This window comes from Vombatus ursinus, unplaced genomic scaffold (genome assembly GCF_900497805.2).
Source record: "Vombatus ursinus unplaced genomic scaffold, bare-nosed wombat genome assembly UNPS02014778.1, whole genome shotgun sequence".
In the NCBI taxonomy this organism is placed as follows: domain Eukaryota; kingdom Metazoa; phylum Chordata; class Mammalia; order Diprotodontia; family Vombatidae; genus Vombatus; species Vombatus ursinus.
In genome coordinates, this window is record NW_020954556.1 from 19,472,101 (window position 1) to 19,494,189 (window position 22,089).

The window sequence follows — 22,089 nt, forward strand, 5'->3', positions numbered from 1 at the left end:
TTTGTTTATCTTATTCATTCCAGGAAGAGGTGTTGTAAGTTCTTTGAAAAGGTAGCTAGGTGATTGCCTCAGTTTCCTCATCTGTAAAAAGAACTGTAGAAGGAAATGGCGCACCATTCCAGTATCTCTGCCAAGGAAATGCCAAATGGGGTCACAAACAGTCAGACACAACTGAAAAATGACTGAACAATAAAAATAATAAACTCTTTGAAGGCAGACACCGTCCCTTCTGCTTCTCCTGTAGCCCATGTAGTTCAGAAGAGCAGGATGGTGAAAGAAAATGAGTTTAAGATCTGAAATCAGGAGACTTAGGTTTGAATCCCAGCTCCAATGCTCATAAACTTGTGACCAAGGGGTCAAGTCCTTTAAGCGGTCTAGGCCTCATCTACAAAACAGGAATAATAATTGTTCTAGTTACATCAGCAGGATGCTATAAATGAGATAAAGGACATGAAACATCCTTGTAAATTGCAAAGGACTTTGAAAAACCACAAAGTATTGCTCCTGATAAGAGTTCCCAATTCTATGGTGCTTTAAGTTTACAAAACACTTTACTAAGGAAAGTGTCATCATCCCCATTTTAGAGGTCAGATGCATAGAGGTTAAGTGACTTGCCCATGGTCACTCAGGTATGAAGTAGTATCAGGGCTGAGATTTGAACCCAGGTCTATAGACTTAGGTCCAGAGAGTCTGCACTATACCTCACCACCTTTGTTATTGGGCATACATTAAATTCTTCATAAATACTTGTTAAATGCTAAAGTCATTAAAGATGGTCAGAATTTGGGACATATTTCTGTATAATTTCTACAAAATGAAAAAAAAACCCATCAGCTTGGCTAAAGTGATGTAATCTAATTACTTTTTCAGTACTCACATGGCAGGTCTGAGAAATATGCCAGGGAATATGCCAAGTGCCCTTTACGTCTTTTGCTTCAGGGAAGCCAATTAGCAAGAGGTTATTTTGAACATTCACCTGGCAACAGTCTGGGGTTCCTTTATGCATTGAAAACAGATGCACATTTCTAGTCATGTCCAGGATCAAATCTCATTTATATTTATAGGAAACATACCTAAGCCAGCTAAGGATGCCAAGCTTTGCTCCTGGATTGGAGTGGCTTCTTGAGCCCTTGGAATAATTACAGGTTATCTCAAGGCAGTTACTTCCTTTAGCATTTTGGAAGTATATTCTCAGCTTTGACGCTGTCTTACAGGGGAAGCAAAGTGCAGGCTATTTCTTGGCTGACACAAACAAACAAGCCCTCCACAGTCTGGCTCTGACCTACCTTTTCTAGTCTTATTGCATATTACTTTCCTTCACACACTCCATGTCCCAGCCAAATCAGCCTCCTTGCTGTTGTCTGAACAGGACGTTCCATCCCCCATCTCTGTCTTCCTACAGGCGGCTGGCTCTGGTTACAATGGCCTCCCTCCTCACCTCTGCCTCAGATATATCTCCCCTCCCCCACCCCAGAGACAGGGTTTGTGGGTAATCAATAATCGAATTATTAATTAGCTGGCAATCAATAAATTGATGGTAAGTGATTTCTCTCAGTAACCAAAAACAAGCCATGGAGAGCCTGAAAGCTTTAAATAATCCTTGAAAGGGAATTCCCTTGACAAGTGAAAATCAACCCTGATTGGTGGTTGTTTAATGAGGAGGTGGTCTAAAAGTCTTCAGCTCCTCCTGCTGAGAATGTGGCTTGATCATGAGACTCGGTCACCTCCAGCAATCTAGACAGGGGACTCTATCTCCATCCAGACCACTCTGGTTGGTTTTCTCCTTCATGAACTGGGTCACCCTAAACCCTAATGGAGGGGTACAAGGACAGGGGCTCCTTTGCCTGGGGAAAGAATTCTCCCAGACCGGATTCTGTTTATACTCTAAATAGAATTTAGATCTCCTAGCTGGGTGGGATGGTCCCACCCAAGATTAAAGAGCCTGTTCCTTGAGGACTAGGGGTAATCGCCTTCTCGAGGCAGGTGCTGAGCCTTAACTAGGAAATTGATGAGAAAAGCCTAGATCTCAATTTAATAATTAATGAATAATCCCAATTTATTAATATAATAGTAAAATAATAATTTCTCTCATTACATACATATACATTCCTGCATACTTATAGGTCTCCCTCATCCTAAGGGAGAAAAAAAGCACCTCTCAGTAGAACCTACCATCCCCTCTTTGTTTCCACCAGATTTCCATTATTGGCCATTCCCTTCTCTTGGATAGTATCTCCTGACTGGGTTTTTGAAGTACAGAATTGTTCTTTCTTGATTCTCCTTCTACTTGTCTGACTGTTCCTTCTCAGTATCCTTTGAAGGGTCACTATTCATTACATACGCCCTAAAATGATTTGGTGGCCCTATTCTTGGCCCTCTTCCCTTCTCTCCTTATCCCTCTTTTTTGGTGACTGTCAGCTTCCATGAGGACTCAGTAATAATGCCTATGCAGATGACTCCTAGCTCTACATATATAACCCAGGTGAGTCTCTAGAGCTCCAGTGAAGAAAGAGTATCTAGGAGAAGGAAGTGGTCAATAAAGGAGACAAGATGGAAGCAATGAGTGGGAAGCTTTTTCTAGGAGTCCCTTGTCAGTGAAAGTAAGGAGAGATTATAGACAATAGCTTGAGGAGGTGGTAGATTCAAATGAAGGTTTTGGGGTTTTTTTTGTTTTGTTTTTAATATGAGAAATGGCTATGTATATAGGCAGCAGGATATGATCCAGCAGGTAGAAATTAAAGATTAGAGAGGGTTGAGGATGATTGTGGGAACAATCTATGGAGTCAAAAGAGGATGAAATTAAGGGAAGTAGGAGGAGTTAGCCTTGGTGAGGAGGAGGGCTACCAACATTAAAGCAAAACAGAAGAGAATGGGGAAATGACATAAAGGAGTACTGTGATGAGAGAAGGAATTGCTCACATCAAATTATCTCTGTTTTTTCAGAAAAGCATGGCTTGAAATCCTCTGCCAAAAAGGTAGGGAGTGAGGGTGTTATGGGAGGCTTGAAAAGAGGACAAGGTTTGAAATAGCTGCTGTGAGGAATGCAATAGGGAATAGGTATTAGGTAATGAATGATGAGGATGAACTTGATAAATATAGTTAGTATTTCTACAGTGTTTTAATTTTGACAGAGAGTTATACATATATCATCACATTTGATGGAGACCATTTTGGGAGTAGGGTGAAGGATCAGAGGTAGAAAAATGTAGGATGCGTTCAGGATATAGGCATGTAGATGGTTTGGATGAAACATAAGATGTATAAAAAAGAGCCATATATGGGATATGGTCAGAAAGACAGTTTGGGAACAAACTGAATACCAGGATAGGAACTTGGACTTGGTTCTTTGTGAAAATGCCAGCTTCTATGATATATACTTTCATTTTTAAAATAAAAAGAATATGATAAATTTAACATGTTACTTTCAAAGCGTCCCTGATTGTCTGTCTCTCTGAATTTCCTATAGTTCTCTTCCATGTGTTTTTTGAAAACTAAATTTTATCTTAAATTGACATCTTAAATTGCCTAAATTTCCCCCATATATCTTCCCTTCTCCTGGGGGGGGGGAGTAGGAAGAAAAAGAAGAAGAAGGGAAAACAATAAAAACCTCAATAAAACCAATCAATACAATGAAAAAAATCTGAAAGTGTATGCAATGTTATGCATTCATGGACCCCTGGCACTACCTTTGCAAAAGAGTTGGGGGTGTTTTCTCACATCTCTTCTTTGGAGCCAAAGTTATTTTTTTGTAATTTTGCAACATTTAAAAAAAATGTTTTGTGGTAATTGTTCTTTTCCTTTACATTGTTGTCATTATGTACATTGTCTTCTTGAAGCTTTACTTTGCATCAGTTCGTGTAAATATTTCCATTGCTTCTCTGCATTCATCATATTTTTCATATCTTTGCCATAGCAATAATACATTACATTTATGTACCATAATTTGCTTAGCCATATCCCTATCAATGGACATCTAGATTTCCTTCCAGGTCTTTGCTACCACCAAAAAAGGCTGATATAAATATTTTAATATATATGGAGGCTTTTTTTTAAACCAACGACCTTCGTGGGTTATTCCTAACAATGGAGTGCCTGAGTCAAAGGATATAGAGATCTTAGGCACTTATATTCCCAAATTGCTTTTGAAAATGTTTATACTAAGCCACAGTTCCACATGTTAGTATACCCATCCTTCCACAATTTCTCCAACATTGTCATTTTTTATCATCTTTGCCAATTTGCTGGGTGCTAGGTAAAACTTTAGGATTGTTTTCATCTGTATTTTTTTTGTGATTTGGAATATTCTTTCGTATGATTGTTAATAGTTTGCAATTCTTCTTTTGAAACTGTCCATATCTTTTGACCTCTTATCTATAAAAGAATGACTTTTGGTCCTATATATTTCTGTTGTCTAGAGACCTTGGATCCTAAAACCTTTATCTGAGAAATTTAATACAAAATTTTTTTCCCTAGTTGACTGATTCCCTGTTTATCCTATATCCTACATGTAAAGCACTTTCTTTGCATAGTGCCTAGTGCATAGTAGGCACTTAATAAATGCTTGTTTTCTTCCTTCCTTGACATCTTCAATAATCTGATAGATGTGAAGAGGAACCTCAGAGTTCTCAATGTGCATTTCTCTAATTATTACTGATTTGGAGCATTTTTCATAGGGCTGTTAATAGCTTGGTTGTCTTCCTTTGGGAATTGCCTGTTCATATTCTTTGGCCACTATCTATTGGGGAATAGCTATCATTCTTACATGTTTGAATAATCAACTATAACTATATCTTGGATATTCGACCTTTTTCAGAGAATCTTGCTGCAAAGCTTTCCATTCCTCCGGGTTAACTATTTCCTTCTTATTTAATAGCATTGATTGATTATTCAAAAACATTTCAATTTTTTGCAATAAAATCATCCATTTTATCTTCTTTGATCTTCTCTGTCTCTTCTCTGGTCATAACCCCTCCCCTATCCATAGTTACAAAAGGAATTTTCTTCTTTCCTCATCTAATTTATAGTTTGACCTATTGCAGAGATCTGGATTTTATATATGTTTGGAGCTTGTTTAATAAACAGTGGGAAATGATTAAAAGTTTTGGAGCAGGATAATGACATTATGGGAATTTAAAAGATTAGCCTCCCTTGCATTTGCAATAAAGCAGTAACATCATAAGCTCATGGGATTTGTTGCTGGAAGGACCATTAGAGGTCTGAAGGATAGGGAAATTGAGGCCCAGGAAACTGAAGTGTATTGTTCAAGAACACATTAGGCAGTAATTTGCAAATAATGAAAACCAAATTAGAACTCAGGTCTTCTGCATTCAAATTTAGTTTCCCCCCCCCCCCCCCACTAAAACACACTGAAACCTTCTAGAGCACGAAATAACTATCGCACAGGCCTTCAAAACTCCCAGGCATCAGAGACATGCTGAAGTTGAGACAAAATGATGAAATTTGTCTTTGATGTCTCTGCTTTTCCTTTCTGAACTCCTTCTCAGCCTCCTCATTATGTACTAAGAAGGAAAGATTTGATAAAAGTCATTCACAGTGGCTGAAGTGAGTTCACTAGCAGCAGATACATGGCATAGTGGAAAGAGCCTGAGCCTGGAGTTAGGAAGATCTGAGTTTAAATGCCGCTTCAAACACTCAGCTGGGTGACTCTAGGCAAGTCACTTAACCTCTGTTCGTCCTAGTTTCCTCAACTATAAAATTGGGATAATAATAGCACCTTCCTTGCAAGGTTATTGTGAAGATCAAATGAGGTTATATTTGTAAAGTGCTTAGCACAATGCCTGGAACATAGTAGGTGCTTAATAAATGCTTACTCTCAATCCTCTTTATCCAGAGGAATAAATCAACAATAGTGAAATTTCAGGCATTGGTGAAGGAAATATTTTTGGTTGAGGGAAGACTTCAAAACCCTTTAAATTATCTCCAGTGACATCCCTGAACCTAAACATCAGGGTTGTGATTCCTGGGTTGTGTTTCCATAGCTGGGCTAGATTATGGTTTTGGTTTAAGGCAGAGCCATCAAACATTCCTGAGTGCACCCAAAACAAGTTAAAAGATAACTGAGAAATATTTAACAAAATATATGACTACAATAAAACATAGATAACATTACATTTTAAAACTAAGCCAATTTGTAAGCTGCAGGGATCCTTATGTACAGATTAGTGCCCCTGCCCCCTTTTTATTTGAATTTAACACCACTGGCTTAGGGTACACCAAGGAAGTCCTTTTAATCTCAGTTTTCTCATAAGTAAAATGAAGAGTCATAATTACCACCTAGATTTCATTCTTCACCCTCCACTAATGCATAGCCATCATTTCCTTCAAAGCCCAGAACAAAAATGACTACCTTTGAGTAATCTTCCATATACATACCATTCCTCTCTGATCACTCCTTCCCAAGACATCCTTTTTTAATTTATATATTCGGTTTTTATTACTGTCCTTCTTATAGGGAAAGTAGGCAGCTGCCTAGTCCATTCAGATGAGAGTGTAGGTGGTGCCTTGGCTGAACATTGGAAATTCCTTTGGGATGCTCTCCAAAATGCTTTGGCTCTAGGGACTCAGTTGAATTGAGTGACAGATGACTGCACTGGCGATTCATGCTAGGGTATTTGGGAAGCCAGATCACAGGAAGAGGGCTGGTGCAAATTGGATTTAAGTGACCGATACAAAGTAGTAAAAAAAAAACGTGTGATGAGAGTGAACAATGATGCAGGGGATGAAAGCTGTGGTGTCTGGTCCATCTAGCCCAGCCTCCTCATGATACAGACCAGCAAATGAAAGTCTAATGACTTATTTCACGTAGGTAGTAAGGAGCAGATTTGGAATTTGAACCAGGTCCAGGGACTCCTAGTCTAGTATGTGTTTCATTACTCATACTGCTTCTTTCTTTCTCCTGTTGTGATTTCACTGTCAGTCAGTCTGCAAACATTTATTAAGCACCTACTATGTGCCAGGTACTCTCCTAACTGCTGAGGTTACAAAAAGAGACAAAAACAAAAAACAGGGTCTGCCCTCAAGGGGCTTACAATCTAATGTGGTGAATGAGAAGTATTCTGGTCAGTCTAGAGACATGGCTTGTACTGCTTCAGAGACCACATAATACATGCGCCAGAATTAGGTAAGCATGATAAAACAGTGGTGACATTCTACCTAACCATGTCTATTTATATAGGAGCAGTGAGGTGGCTGTAGATAATGGACCAGGAAATGGGGATAATGATAGCACCTATCTCTCAGGGTTGTTTGGAGGGTCAAATGAGATAATAATTATGAAGTGCTAGTACCTGGCTCATAGTAACCACTGTGTAAATGTTAGCTATTTATTATTGGATATTATTCTTGTTATTTGTTGTTAAAAGTTCAATTGTTTCAGTCCTGTCCAACTCTTCGTGACTCCATTAGGGGTTTTCTTGGCAAAGACACCGGAGTAGTTTGCCATTTCTTTCTCTAGCTCATTTTACAGATGAGGAACTTAGGCAAACAGGGTTAAGTGACTTGCCCAGGGTCAGAGAGCTTCTAAGTGTCTGAGGCCAAGTCTGAACCAGGAAGATGAATCTTCCTGATTTCAGGCCTGGCACTCTATCCACTGTGCCACCTAGCTACCCATTATTACTATTACTAGCTTATGGCTCACGTTTATATAAAGCTTTAATGTTTTCAAAGCCATTGACATGTATTATCTCATTTGGTACTCACAACAATCCTATGAGGTAGATACTATCATATCCCCATTTAACAGATGATGAAACCAAAGCTTAGATAGTATAGTTTATGAGTCAGGATTCAAACTCAAGTCTTCTTGACTCCAAGCCCAGTGCTCTATCCATTGGACCACCAAGCTGCCTCCATTTTGCAAGTGAGAAAAGTTAGCCCCAGAGAGATTAAATGGGGTTCCCAAAGTCACACAGGTAGTACATAGTAGGGCCTAAATGTAAACTTACACCCTCTGACACTAAATTTTGAGCTTTTCATGGCACTTCCTGCTGATTCCTCTCATATCACATTTTCTCTGACATATCAGGAGGGGAACTTAGTAAGGAAGCAATAACAAAAAGAAAAGGAGTTTTGACTATTGTCTAGTGGGGTTGGGCTGTGACCTCAACACTATTCTGTTGACCACCAGGCCAGAGAGCTCATTGTTATTCATTATTTCATTTTGAAGTCCAGATTCTAAGAAAGATGAGTCCAGCTGTATCTTTTCATAAAGTTGTCAGTTTCATTCTTAATTAAAATAAAATTCTTAACCACTTTGGAAGGAGGTTCATGGACAAAACTAAATGTGGGGTGGTTCACAAATGTCTGGCGTGTGCCTCACGAAGGCCCACACAGCATGCACTAGAATTGAAGGAGTAAATAATATGAGATGTGGTCAGATCTAGCCTGGAGTTGCCTATCTGAATGACATAAACTGAACCTACTCCAGACTTCCTATTCTGAAAGAATGGTTAAAGTAAAATAAAGAAGCATAAAAGAAAAATGTTTCCAACACAGAGTTATTCAGCTCTTCCAGAAGAAAGATTTGCCTGGGCTGAAAATGGATTAATGATTCCAACTGAGCGTTCTTCCAATTCATTTTATTCTGACACTCATGCCAAAAAAAGAAAAAATTAAATTCAACCAATTTGGCTCACTGGGTTCTTTGACTCAAATTGTCTTGTGTGGCTAATGGAAAGAGGCTGTATTTTCTGCAGAAAATAATCATGAGGAGGTTTGGAAATCTCCTCTAATGCAAAAATACACATTTCAGAGAATCAGTCTGAATGCAATTCAGGTCCCTTAATCTGCAGATGTTCTTTGCACACACATACACACACACCCTTGGAAACAACTGAACTGTAATGTGATCATAAAAGCCAACTGCAGAACAAAAATCCAAGTCAGATCCATACATATGTGAGTTGCAAGATGGTAGTCTCAGCTGGAGGTGAATGCTGACAAGCCAACCAGTACATTCACCTTAAAAGCCATGTCAATCTTACACCTTCTCCAGGGGTCTTAGTTCAGGATGAGCCTTGAAGAGATCATAGGATATTACAGGTGGAAGAAATCCTAGAGATCAGCTACTATCCAATTTCCCTCATTTTGGGAGATGGAGAAACTGAGACCTGGAGAGGAAAAGTGATTTTCCCAAGGTCACATGGGATGTGAATCAAAGAGTCGAGATGGAAAGTCAAGTTCTCTGAGTCTAAGTGAGGTTTACTCTGGTTTGATTAATCTGGGATGGGTTGACCTTATAATTGGGCTGAGAGGCCTTCTGTGAAGCTAGAACTAAGTTCTCCTGACTAGAGAGTGAATGAAAATTCACTTAAACCTGCTATATTTATAGGGCCAGAGAACATGCCTCATATCCTCATCCAGCTACCTCTAGCTGGTATGGGCATCTTGCCATCTTCTCTATCGCCTCTTTCTACCCCTCATGCTTTCCGCCTCTTGATCCTGCTCCAGAACACCAGAACAATAATTAAATCAGTACTGACATTGGAACTACAAAGGGCATGACAATTTATTGTCTTATGATTCCACTCACAATCTCTGTGATAACCTAGACCAAAAATCTCTTCCCTGGCACCACATTCCCATATGTATTATATCTTCCATTAAGACACAATCTTCTTGAAGACAGGGCCTATCTCACTTTTCATATTTGTATTATTGGCACATAAATGCTTTGTTGGTATTAGTTTGGTATGAGGACTTGAGGGATGGAAGGAAAGAAATAAACATTTATTAAGCCTACTATGAGCCAATTACTATGATAATTTCTTTACAAATATTAGCTCATTTGATCCTCACAACAACCCTAAGAGATAGGTGTTATTATTATCCCCATTTTACAGTTGAAGAAACTGAGGTACACAGTTTAAGCAATTTGCCCAGGGTCATATAGCTAGGAGGTGTTTGAGTATGGACTGGAACTCAGGTCTCTCTGACTCCAGATCCAGTGCTCTGTCCCCTGCACCATCTGCCTGTCCAGAGGAGAAATAATCCCCAAATCCTGAAATGAACCTTGTTCCTTTGAGCTACCCTAGAACCAATGGAGGCTCTTGGGTAGGGGGTCATCTGGCCTTTGGCCAGACTTCTCATGATGCCTTCACAAGGCAATAAGCAATTCTACCCTTGACCTAGTTTGGAACCTTGCCTCTGAAATAGGATTGAATTTATCCCAAAGTTTCAATGACCTTTGCCTACCAGTAACTCCTGAAAAATCAGATCCTGTATTCTTTGATGGTTGTAAGTTTTCCCAAGCTTGTACAAAACAATTCTGAGAATGGAAATTCACCAGACAGAGGTCACCATTATGTGTGACAGGACCACATAGGTTAATACTTAGAAAGCCAATAGTATAGAAGTTGTTCTCCTCAGTGCTACATCTATAATTTAAGTAAATTGCCAAAAGGCGGACAACTCTAGACTATAGTATCATGGTGTGTAAATCTAGGCTTTCTACAAAAGATGCATCTGGATTTTGGCTAGATTTTGCTGCCCCCATTCCTACCCCTTCCCCCGTTTATTTACTTTATCATTATTTTTTCAAAAATCTGGGACAATTAACTCTTTGTCTCATGTAGTTTTTGTTTATAATTTCTTGAAATATAGCTCTGATAAAACAGGCTTTGAAAAAGCCCATTGTGATTCAAATGGAGCTACTTGACTATGCCTTTAAACCCAAATTATTCTGGCTTTCAAAATCCTCTCTTGTTCTTTGTTTGGATTTTGATGGCTCAGAGTGGTAAATAGCAATTGTTTTCTGTTCTGGCCAGAAACTCTGAAATCCAGACTGATTCTTTTCTTTTGTCTCAATTCTTAGCTAGCCCTTAATCACTGAATGGGCTTTGCCTCAGACAAACTGAGACCTGGGAAAGACCTTAGCTTCAAAAGGCCAAGGTCTCCCACTGCATCCTGGGCCATCGCCAGTCATCTTGACTTATGTCTTGCCACTGGACTCACATGACTGGAGGAGAGAGTCAGGCTGATGAATTTGAACAGCTCTGCCTCATTTAAATCCAATCCACTTGTAAATTAAGACATTACCCTTGTAATGTCATTGGTCCTCCTTGAGAACAAAGGACAAACAATAACACAACAACATGGAAAATATGGCAGAATTATCTGGGTCTTGTTGAAAGTTCTAACAACTCTATCAAAATTCATGTGGCCTTTCTAAAGTTGGCATCGCTTAATGGATAAGTGACCAAAATATATGAATAAATAATTCTTGAAGAAGAATTAGAGACTATTAATAGGCATAGGAAAGATTGATCCAAATAACTGAAAATGGAAATGCAAATCAAGCCAACTTTCAGATTTTACCTCACACACAATAAATTTACAGAAGATAACAAAAGTGGTAATAGTCAGTGTTTGGAGGGCCTGTGGAAACACATACACTAACACATTGTTGGTGAAACTATGAACTTGTCCAACCATTCTAGAAAGCAGATTGGAATTATGTGAAAAAAAAAATTAAAAATAAGTAACTAAAACATCTATAACTTTATTCCAAAAGGGTCAAAGATAGAAAGAAAGGACCATACACAACAAAATATTCACAATAGCTTTTTATATTTATATATTCATATTTACAACTTTTTATATTTGGAAAGAATTGAAAACAAACTAGATGCTCAGCATTTGGTGAATGGTTAAATACACTGTGGTGTATGAATGTGATGGAATATTATTGCACTGTAAGAAACATTGAATATGAATAATATAAGAGGGCACGAGAAGACACGAACTGATACAAAGTGAAGAAAGTAGAACAAGGAAAACAAAATGTACAATCACTGTAATAATGGAAACAATGCAGAAAAATTGAAAATCAATTCTAATTATAATGACCAAGTTTGACTCCAAAGAAGAGACATAAGGACCCATTTCCCTCCCTTTTTTATACAATGTATAGTGTGTTTGTATGTGTATATATGGATATGGGAGAGATGATAAGAATGTGAAACACTGCAGATACTGTTGGAATTGATCGGTGTATGTGATTAGTTTTGTTGAAGTGGGTTTTTTAATTTTTTTTTAATTCCTTGTTATATGGGTTGCCTCACTGGGTAGGGGAGGAGAAAAAGGGATTTACTGGGAAATGAAGATGATGGAAAAACAACAGACATCAATAAAAGTTAATTTTTAAGAGTTGACTAATTCCTGCTTTTACATCTCAAAGAAATAGCTCTGCTTTCCCTTCCAAGTGCCCTGCTTTTCTTCTTTTTCTCCTTATTAAAATGAATGAGGCATAATGATGTGGCTGGAAGGCAGTTATCTGTTGTCAATAACCGTAAGCACACTGTCCATTTCCATGCCTTTGCACTACATAATAGAGCAAGACGAGTCAAAGCCTCTAGGTTGGTATTCTTAGGCCATCCTGTATGTTGTGGATGGTGAATGACGGAATTGACATGAGGGATGATAAATGAGCCATTTGAGACCTCATTGTATTGGAGTAGGGCTGTTTCTGGCTGACTTTTCCTCTCTGTCTACATTCCACTCGCTTGTGTAGATCCCTGGGGAAATCTGTACTATGCTGCAGAGCATCTGTGTTAAGAGATGAGGAGACACTGGGCCTGGGAAGAGGGGAGATGCGAAAGTATAGGTATTTGTTGTGTTAAAAAATTCCCTTCACAGTTCTCATTGCTGTAGGAGTATCTGAGAAATTTGAGTTTATCTGAGATAAACTCAAAGGCCAGGCAGAGTGCTATGATAAATTTGAGGAGGGAAAGATCACTTTCATCTGGGAGGCTAGAAAGGAGGTCAGGGAAGTCTTCAAAAAGAAGACAACAACTAACTTGATCCTTGAAGGAAAAGAACATCAACAGACAGATTATAGAGGCAGGGGGCTGAGGAGGGAATACATTAAAATGGAAAGCAGAAGAGTATAAGGAGACACAGCTCAGTGACCGTAAAGTCAATTAGTCAATAAGCATTTATTGAGCACCTACTATGTGCCAGGCACTGCGCTAAGAGCAAAAAGGCAACAGGAGATGAGGATGGTCCAATTTGATTAGAATGTGGACTATGTGAATGCAAGTAATATAGAATAGGCAGGAAGGGCAGGTTGGAGCAAGCATGAAAAGGGCTTTGAATGCCGAAATCCTGATGCATCCTTTATAGGTAGGCAGTGGGAGCCTCTGGATGTTTTAAAGTGAAAACGACTTTTTCTTTTTTTGAGGAATGAACAATCATAATTATATATTATTATGATTATTCATGCAGTATTATGAAGGATGGGTTGGAAAGGGGGTAAACTGCAGACAAGAAGACAAGTTAGGATAATATTACAATGTTCATGGCAGCATAGGATCATAGATTTAGAGCTAGAAAAGACCTTAAAAGTCATCTAGACCAACCCCCTCCTTTGCAAATCAGGAAAGTTACTTCACCTCTCATTGAGGTGAAGTAATTTACTCAAAGTCACACAGCAGCAGAGTTAAACTCAGGTTCTCAAGACCACAAAACTGTTGGGAAAACTGAAAAGAAGTTCAGCAGAAATTACATTTAGACCAGCATCTTATACTCTATGGCACAATAATGCAAATGAATCTACAGCCTAAATATCCAAGGTAACACTATAACATAATTGGAGGAGAACAAAATCAGGTAACTTCCATAGCTATGACTAGGGGGAAAGTTCTTAGTCAAACAAAGATTAGAGGTGATCCCAAAAGATAAAACCAAGAATTTTTATTGCATGAAATTGAAAACCTTTTACACAAACAAAATCACTGTAACCTGGATAAGAAGGAAAGCTGTCAGTTGGGGTTGGGGAGAATTTTTGGCATCACCTATCTCTGATATGAGTCTGATATGCAAGGTATAAATGGAATTAACAGAAATACATGACCAAGAATTATTCCTCAATTGATAAGTGGTCAAAGAATATGGACAATTATCAGGTGAGGAATAGCAAACTCTTAATAGCCTAATGAAATTCTGTTGATTCCTGACCTAGGGTAGATGCTCTATGGGTTTAGTATACTGCAGCTCAGAACTCCTGAGCTCAAGTGATCTGCCCTTTGCCTGCCTGGTAGAAGGGATTACAGGATTCCATTACCACAACCAATTAAATAACTTTTTATAGTTGACAAAACAAAGCCTAGTAAAAGGGAAATGACCTGCTCAAGGTAATAATAGCTAACCAATGGTATAACCAGGACTAAAAAGGAACTCCTAATCCAGTGACCTTTCATCAATAACATAACCTCCACATTATGCTATGCTGCCTCCCTACAAAAGGAGGTTCAGAAGATGCTGCTGAACCTACCTCTGGGGAGTCAGGGGTACTTTGTTGTTGTTCAGTTGTGTCCAACTCTTCATGGCCCCATTTGGAGTTTTCTTGGCAAAGATACTGGAGTGGTTTTCCATTTCCTTCTCCAACTCATTTTACAGATGAGGAAACTAAGGCAAACAGAGTGAAGTGACTTGCCCAGGGTCACATAGCTAGTAAGTGTCTGAGGCCAGATTTGAACTCAAGAAGATGAGTCTTCCTGACTCCAGGCCCAGCACTCTATCCACTGCACCACCTAGCTGCTCCTTCAGGGGTACTGACTAAAGCCAGTTATAAGAATCTTGTGGATCTTGGAAGTTTCTAGAACTTGGTATTAACCAGAGCCTAGTGAATCCCCAGACTTAGGGTTTGGTTGCTCTGGTGACCACACAGAAGCATCAGCAGAATGTTCAGCCTTAAGGGAAACATAGGAAAACTTTGATAGATCATGAATGAATGAAGTAAATTTCAACAGTTCATAGGGAATGTACTTAAAAGAGAGATGAGCAGATGTTGATAAGTCACGGACCCAATATGCTGCATTTCAGGAGATGATAATAGCCCAGAAGTCTAAGTTGTAGGGCCAGGTACATGGGGTTCTTGCAGACAGGTGATATCCATAAACTCACTATAAGCAGAGAAAGTAGGTTCCTGACCCTCCTAGAAAAAAGAATTCAGCGGGATCTGCAGCTGTTGGTTTTTCTGATTCTGGAAGACTCATTGGATCAAGTTCTTGCCATTCCAAGAATTCCATAAAGTGTCTGGGTTTATTATAATTAATAAATGTTTGTTGAATTGTTGGTTTGAATTGTGTCCAAGATCACTAACCTTGAACTTAAGAGACCCGGGTTTGAAGATTGGCTCTGGTTTTTACTAGTTATGTGACTTCAGGCCAGTCACTTAGTGTCTCAAGGCCTCTGGATATCTTTATTGGTAAAATGGGCTGTTCTATCAAACTCGCCAGATTGTTTGGAAGAAAGCTCTTTGTAAACCACAAAACACCACATACATGTAGCTGCTGAGTGTTACACACGTGTAAGCTGCTAAGTATTGTGAATAACCGGATTTCTAGGTTCCTGAAGTACTTCATTGTTGAGCAGTAGCAGGGGGCCCATGCAATTTAAGGCTTACTTAAGGTGACTCTGAAGGGTCAATCTTTCAAGGTAACTCTGCCCCAGCTTCAAGGACGCTACAAACAAACAAACACTTGCTCTTTCTTTTTGCACATCTGTTTCTGTTCCTCAGGAAGATATTCCATCTCCTGACTCTGGGCATTTTCCCTGATTGACCCCCATGCCTAGAATTCTCTCCCTCCATGTAGCTTTCTTGACTTCCTTCAAGTCCCAGATAAAATCATACCTTCTCTACGAAGCTTTTCCTGATCCCTCTTAATGTTTTTGCCTTCCTATGCCCCATGTTGATTATCTCCAGTTTAGCCTGTATGTAATGAGTTTGCATGTTGGCTTCTCCATTAGACCATGAGTTCCTTGAGAACAGGATCTGTCCTTTACCTTTTTAGCATCCCCCACACTTAGTGCAGTGCCTGCCACATGGTAGGTGCATAATAAATGCCTGTTAGCTTGACGTGGTACCTCTATTCCTTCACCTGGTCTCAAACTCAAAATCTTGGTGTTAGGTTTTACTTTTCCCTCTAGCCTCTTGTCCAATCAGTTAGCAGGTGTTTGGAATCTACTTTTTGTTGTTCTTCTTCTTTACGTAAATTCTTTTTTAAATAACATTTTGTTTTTCCCAGTTACAGATAAAAGCAATTTTTAACATCCATTTTTTAAGATTTTGAGTTGTAGATGTTCTCCCTCCCTCCTTTATCTCCCCTCTCTCCAAGATGGTAAGCAATTTGATATAGGTTATGCGTACTACTTTTGCAATCTTTTGAAGATCTGTTCCCTTTTCTCTTTGCCCACTGCTAATATACTAGCACAGCCTATCATTACAATGTACTTGGATTATAGTTAATAGCCTCCTAAAGTTGCTTCTGACTTTTGCATTCTGATGCTGTTGATATTACTGTTCTACTCAATTTCCTCATCTGTAAAATGGGGACAATATTTGTAATACTTACCTCAGTGTTTTCATAAGGACCAAATGAGATATTGTACATAAGGCACTCTTTAAACCTTAAAAGGGTTACATAAATGTCAGCTCCAGTGTCTTGCACAGAGTCAGAATAAACTTTTGATTAATATATTGATTTGAAACACATAAATCTTGTAGTTTTATTATTCTGCCCAAAACCTTTCAATGTCTACTTATTGCCTGCTAAATAAAGGTCAGATTCTTTAGCCTGGCATTCAAAGCATTCCACAATCTGGTTGTGCCCTACCTTTTTACTCTTAAATTACTCCCCTTTGCACACTCTATGCAGCAGCCAGATTAGATCTCTTACTGCCCCTTGTTTTTTGTTGGTCTGTTTTTTTGTGTTTTCCTGCTCTCTAAACCTCCCACTGTTCCCCATGCTTGGAATGTCCTTTCCCTTTTCACTAAATTGCTCTTTAAGTGACATTTTCCTCTATGAAGTCTTTCCTGATCCACCCTAGAATTTAAAGAATTAATTCTTTTTTATTAATTTATTTTGATTTATCAACAATTACTTCCATAAGCTTTCGAGTTTTAAATTTTTCTCAACCTCCCTCCCCAAGACAGCATGCAGTCTGATATAGGCTATACGTATGTATTCCTATTAAACATATTTTCACATTAGTGATGTTGTAAATAGGAATTAGAACCCAATAGAAGGAACCACCAGAAAGAGGAAACAAAACACAACAGAAGGAAAAAAAATAGCAAATAGTATGCTTCGATCTGCATTGAAACTCCACAGTTCTTTCTTTGGACGTGGATAGCATTTTCCATCTTGAGGCCTTTGGAGATGTCTTAGATCCTTGCATTGCTGAGAAGAGCTAAGTCTATCAATGTTAGTCATCACACAATGTGGCTGTTACTGTGTACACAGAATTAATTCTTAAAAAAGAAAAAACCACCTCCTACCCTCATGGTGTTTATACATTGCCTAGAACTGATAATAAGTCACATTTCTGTAGTACTTTAGGATTTGCAAAGACATTTCCTCGTAACTTGGAAACCAAGGCAGGAGGGAGTATGTAGGAAGGAATGGGGAAAGGAGGAATGAGGAAAGAGGACAAGTATTTATTAAATACCTACTATGTGCCAGTCACTGAACTAAGTGCTTATATCATTTGGGACTCACAATAACTGTAGGAGGTAAGTGCTATTATTATTCCCATTTTATAGATGAGGAGACTGAGGCAGGTAGAGGTTAAGTATCAGGTTAAATCTGAACTCAAGTCTTCCTGATTCCAGGGGCAGCGCTACCTACTGGGCCATCTGTTTCCTTCCCTTCCTTTTCCCTTCATAACCTCATGAAGTGGATATATATATATATATTTATTTATATGTATGTATATCTATATCTATATCTATCTATCTATATATATATATATAAACGAGAGTCCCTGTCCTGACGTCTGGTAGTACTCTCAGGCTTGGCAGCCTGACCTGTCAGTTACCTACTGAGCTAGCATAACTACTGAACACACTCATAAAACTTGTTCCCACTCCCCTTTTTGGGGTGAGGAGGCTTAATTTCTGTTCTCTCCTGGTTCTTCTTTTGAAATCCCTGTTTTCTAGGGAATGGCAGCTAGAGGCTTGAAACTCAAAGTAAGTTAGCAGCCCTGGGCTTCTTAGAGGATCTCATCTCAGGAGAAATCTTCAATATTAATTTCTTTATTCCTATAATGTATTTTGGCAGATAGATGGCACAGTGGATAGAGCACTGAGCATGGAATGAGGAAGACTGATCTTCCTAAATTCAAATCCGGTCTCAGACGCTTACTAGCTGTGTGACCCTGGGAAAGTCATTTAACCATGTTTACCTCAGTTTCCTCATCTTTAAAATAAGCTGAAGAAGGAAATAGCAAATCACTCCAGTATCTTTGCCAAAAAAAACCCCAAATGGGATTGGTCAGGACTAAAACAACTGAATGAAAAATAATATACTTTACCCTCAATTAAATGTGTTGTTTGATCCCCATTCAACTGATTTGTACTAAGAAAATCCCAATTGCTTTTATAAAATTTCAACACTTTGTGTGACCTCCATTCAATCTCACCACTAGCATTCAAATAAGCAGAATTGGAAGAGATTCCAACGACCATCTTTTTAAAAAAATACATTGTCAAATACAGATTGAGAAGCATTTAGGGTAATACTGTTCATAGCAAAAGCCATTTTAAAAGTGGCCACCATTGGTGTTAGGAGTGCAGGGGGCGGGGAGGGAATGGAAGGAAGAGAGAGTTAAGAGCCATGTGGCCGGCTTCCCTTCCATCTAACTCACTATTAGAGAACAGGTAAAGCAGGGGAGTGAGTTGGGTGATAGCGAGAAGATACATCTCAATTCCCCAGGAAAGCTCAGGAGGAAGTCTCCAAGACAATCCTAACATCTCAGATAGGTGCTGGCCAGCTCTGGGACTCTGTTCCTCATTTTCCAGGACTTTCTCCTATCATTGAGGAAGAATGATGTCTGAGAGCCCTCAGCTCAACTCATGATAGCAGAGTCCAGCTTATAGGCTCTAGCTGGGGATGTTCTTTTCTATGACTTAGTAAGCTTGGCTTCTCCTCTCTTATCCACAAATTCCTTTTAAGGTCAGGGTCCAAAACATTCTGGATGGTTTGACTTTTGGTAAGGTCCTAAATCCTTTGGGAGCTTAGATAATGATGAAAGTGGGCTGCCAGCCAGCAGGCATCACCAATCCCATCTCTCCTTGCTTGGAATTCAAGACCTTGTGGAGGAGCACATATACATAAAAATGCTCATAATTTCCCTAATCCATATTCCTCAAAGCCATTTGGAGCAACAGATAGCGTCTCCTGCTTTCTTTGTAACTTCTCATAATATTTGTACTCAATAAATTATGCAATTTCTCAATGCCAACTTGGGAGATCTTCTACCACTGCCTATGCCATATCATTCTTCTTCACTGCCATCTTAAAAGTCATAAATTCTGATTGCTTACCATCTCAGGGAGGGGAGAGGGCAGGGAGAAAAGGAAAAATAAGATTTAGAACTCAAAACTAAAAACAAATCTATCCACTGGACCGTGAGGACAAGTCCCTGTTCTCATGAAGTAACATGTAATTGGGGAAAAATAAAATATCATTAATAAAAAAGAATCATACAGGCCTGCTGACACCAAACATCTTCTTGGAACCTTGGAGTTTTGTCTTCCTTATGTCCCAGAGCTGAAGAAGACCATTTTTTCTATTCACATGTCTCTAGGTGGCACAATGGATAGAACACTAGCCCTGGAGTCAGGAGGACCTGAGTTCAAATCCAGACTCAGACACTTAGTAACTGTGTGACCCTGGACAAGTCAACCCTGATTGCCTCAAAAAAAAAAAAAGTTGATCAGTCGATAGGTATTTCAGTGCCTATAATGTACCAGATTCTATATTTGGAGATACAAATATATAAAGGGTCTTCATTTTAGTGAATTATGTATCAGCAGGTCAGAGGGTCTGTACATAGTATGAATGAAGAACTCTATTGGGTTTTGGCTATTCCACATATCTTCTCCACCAAAGAAAATTTCCTGGTAACATTTACTGAAGAACTCATTATGTGTAGAGAAGACCATGAAAGGCACAGAAATGATATAGATAATGATAATGATTGTTATTGAATTGTTCAGTTGTTTCCAACTCTTTGTGAACCCGTGAACCATAGCATGCCAATATTGTCCATGGAGTTTTCTTGGCAAAGCTACTGGAGTGGTTTGCCATTTCCTTCTCCAGTGGATTAAGGCAAACAGAGGTTAAGAACTCAAGGTCCCACTAGTATCTGAGGTTGGGTTTGAACTTACCTCTTCCTGACTTAATATGATAGTGATAATAATAAAATAATAGCACTTATATGTAGTACTTTAAGATTTGCAAAGTAATTTACAAATATTATTGCATTTGATCCTCACAGCAACTGTGAGAGATAGGTGATAGTCCCCATTTTATAGACAAGGAAACTGAGGCAAGCAAAGGTTAAGTGACTTGCCACAGTTACACAGCTAGTCTGGTAAATGTTTGAGGCCAGATTTGAACTCAGGTATTCTTTATATGTAGAGCTCTATCCACTGGGCCATGAGGACAAGTCCCTGTTCTCATGAAGTATACAGTCTATTAAGGGATTTGACATACATAGATAACTTTACTTCAAATTACCCATCAATATGGCTCTATTCCTTCTGCTAAGGAAGCTAAAAACATTTCTATATTGTTGTTCAGTCATTTCAGTCTTGTCCAACTCCTCATGACTCCTTTTGGGGTTTTCCTGGCAAAGATAGTGGATTGGTTTTCCATTTTCTTTTCCAGCTTATTTACAGATGAGGAAACTGAGACAAACAGGGTTAAGTGACTTGGCCAGGGTCCCATAGGTAGGAAGTGTTTGAGACAGAATTTGAACTGAGGTCTTGCTGACTCCACACCTAGTGCTTTATCCACTGAGAAACCTTGCTGCCCAGCATAAGTTTCATTAATTTATCCCCCCCCCAAAAAAAAATTAATTGCCTGGTGAACAATCTGCTACTGATAAACCTTTCTGAATTTAGGTAGGCTAGTCATCGCCTGATCTTAGTTAGGGAGCTCCATGGTGCAGTGAATGGAGTGCCAGGCCTAGAGTCAAGCAGACCTGAGTTCAGATCCAGCCTTACTAGCTGTGTGACCTTGGGCAAATCACAACCTCAGTTTCCTCAATTGTAAAATAAGGATAATAGTAGCCTTTTCAGGGTTGTTGCTAGAGTAAAATGAGGTCATATTTGTAAAGGGCTTAGAGCAGTGTCTGGCACGTAGTAGGTGCTAAGTAAATGCTAGCTATTATAATTAGTTTGTGAGCTCTTTGAGAGCGAGGACTGCATTTCAGCTATTTTTGAATCCTCAGTGCTTAGGAAGTACCTAGCACATAGTAGGTGCTTGATGTTTGTTGACTGACTGACCTTTCATCCCGGGTCTATATTTTTCAGCTTGATAGGACCTGACGGAAGTGGTATTCTACTGACAATGAATTTAACAATGCAGAGTTGTTTTCAAAATCCTGGCATCACCTCGGTCTCTTTCCTTTTCCTCACCTTTAACATTCGCTTACCAAATCCTGCCAATTGGATTTTAGCATTGTCTCTCACTCCCCCTTTCTGCCACTGCCAACACCTTATATGAACACGTGCCATGCCGTGATAAGACATTGGATCAGCACTCCCATCTAGCTTATAATTCCTAGTAGTATCTATTCATTAAATAAATGTTTATTGAGTATCTACTGTGTATAAAACTTTTTGTTAGTACCATGGAGGCATGAAGGATAAGACAGAGTCCCTATGCTCAGGGAGCTTGGAGTCTAGTAGATTCTACTGTGGCTTAAGGCGGGGATGTAGCCTCAAGAAGGGTATTGTTATCTATATGATGAGGAGGAGCAAAGGACTAGTCTCACAGCACATGGTCATATACTGGGATAGATTAGTTTCTTTGATTGGGTAGTTTGATTAGCTAGGTTTTTTTTAATGAAATCATTCGATCAAGTTTGAGTTACTGTGGTAAGAAATCAACATACTATGCATTGAGAGTAATGGAAAATGAAGCACTTGGCAAGGATGCCTTTGAACTGGCATTGCTGCAGGCAGCCTTAAATTGGTCGGGAAATTGGCTCCTTAGACCCTCCTAAGGGCTGATTGTGTCCTGTGTCTCTGCCAGTGATCTTATTATCTTTACAGTTTAC

The 22,089-nt window shown here is 39.1% G+C and overlaps 1 protein-coding gene across 1 annotated transcript in view; it reads left to right on the forward strand.

The window, feature by feature from the left end:
- ANTXR1 (ANTXR cell adhesion molecule 1) overlaps positions 1-22,089 on the forward strand; it is a 319,441-nt gene that overhangs the window by 11,457 nt on the left and 285,895 nt on the right. The window lies entirely within an intron of this gene.